Genomic DNA, 2158 nt, shown 5'->3' on the forward strand with positions numbered 1-2158 from the left:
GTTTAGAGGCCATGTAAACATGTAATGGCTTTCATTTTTTCGTTTTAATAGAACAGGATGAACATTGCTATTACCCTCTGGCATGCATCAATCACACCAGTGTATCTGTCATGTCCGAAAAATGATGTGATGATATTTTCATGATGCAGAGGTTGCGTATCTTTATTTAGAATCAAAGTCTGCATGTGTAATACATAAAGGTCATTGATGGAAACATTTGTCAAAATATGTCATACAGAAAACACAACGTAGCTTTAAACACTTACTTACCGACAGATATGCAGGAAAGAACCAATCAGTATGCCTCCCGTCATTGTGTAAATCCCTCTGTCGATTAGTCAATTGCACTACCATCAAGTTGATTGGCTGGAACATTGTATGTAAGACACAAGGCAAGTTGATTAGAAAGGTTTCTGAGTTTAGGGGTACTGAAAAACGCAGATTCATATGTGCGCAGCCAACATTTACAGTGACAGATAGCCACGACCCTGGTTTGAGCGTGCGCATGTCACGCCGCGGACCAACTTCACATGCCCGTCCATGAAGATTCATGGAAACAACAATGTCCCTACAAGCAATAATGATCCTTAGAATGATAGTTATTTCACAGTGGACTGTCATTCAAAATTTGCAAGTACTAAATGAAACAATACATTTCATTTTTGTTATCGTCAAATACATAGTTGAGAAGTTTTTGTTCCTTCGCCAATAACAACCCTTCGCTGTCCAACACCCTCAACGAGTCCTACAAAAATAAACAGCTAACTAACACTACACATTTCATAAAAAAAATTGAAGCTTACATTACAAGGTCGGTAGTCATAAAAAAGAACGTGAAATGATGTATAAACTGTGAACCTTAGAGTTTTTCCAACTTGTGATGTTTGGTGCGGAGTTTGTTACAAATGTGTACAAACATATGCCAGCAGTCATAATTGTAAACATGTAATTGTTTGACAACTAGTACAATACAACACAGATGATTGTAAAATTAGTGATTCACATTATTGATGTGGGCATGAATTGCGTATTCAGAACTTGTGGGGCATTAAAGGCAGTATTTGTACCTTGTTCACCTTATTCACACCATCAACATCCACAGGTGAACTGATGTCGTCAACTCCACTCTTTGTTTTTCTATCGATGCACAATTGTATATCCCCGACCTCAGTGGCTTGAACTCCACTTCCGCGCATTTTTCCTTTTCCTTTTCCTTTTCCTTTTCCTCTTCCTCTTCCCTTTACACTTCCTCTAACGATTCCAGTTGCTCCCAATGGTTGGCCAAGCTTAGTAAGAGAAGTATGCACATCACACACCACGTTCTTGACGCCCACTGATTGAAGGTCAGGACTGTATTTATCTTCAGTTTCGTATGTTTCCCCCGACTGAAGGCCTCCCTTCTTCTGGTTGTCCCCACCTTCTTCGATGTTCAGCTTGTGTCCATCATGGAAATGACTTTTGTCCCTTGCCAATGTTCCCTTCAAATTCTGTTGTTGGTGATTCACCCTTTGTACATCTGAAATATTACACTCCATTGGGTTAACTTCGTTAGATGGTTTGACGACGCCATCATCATGCGCCTCGACTCTAACAGCAGGGTCCACACCCTATTTGTCCACGCCTGCCGGTTTTGGTCTAGAGAATATACCTTCGATGAGGTGGTGTAGTATTTGCTTCAGTTCACCTAAATTGGTTTGTTCAGTGAACGGTTCGTTGCAGCCCAAACTGAAACGTTGAAGCAGTTACATCAGCATTTCCTTCAGTTTAGCAACATTGGAGGAGAGGTTAATGATACACACATCATTGCCTTCCACCTAATCATACATACACATTCGTGAACTTAGTCTTATAAATCATCTTCAAATGATATGGCTCAACTATGTCAAAATTGCGTAATGATTGGATAGATTACCTTGTCATTGTCAACAACTTGCTTGCCTTGGAAATGTCACAACATCTCCATTAAATCTGTTTGGTTGTGGAGAACTTGCTTCATCATTTCCTTCAGTTCGCGAATGTCGGACTCTAAATTGCTCATACGGACGTCATCGTACTGTCCTTTTTGTTAATTCTCGACATGGCATGCATCCATGTCAGCATCATCGGCGTCGCTTTCGTCGTTACTGTAATCAAACTCCACCTAATCATAGAAACGCAT

The sequence above is a fragment of the Camellia sinensis genome, chromosome 3, assembly GCF_055761805.1.
Source record: "Camellia sinensis isolate YWXY chromosome 3, ASM5576180v1, whole genome shotgun sequence".
Classification (NCBI taxonomy): Eukaryota; Viridiplantae; Streptophyta; class Magnoliopsida; order Ericales; family Theaceae; genus Camellia; species Camellia sinensis.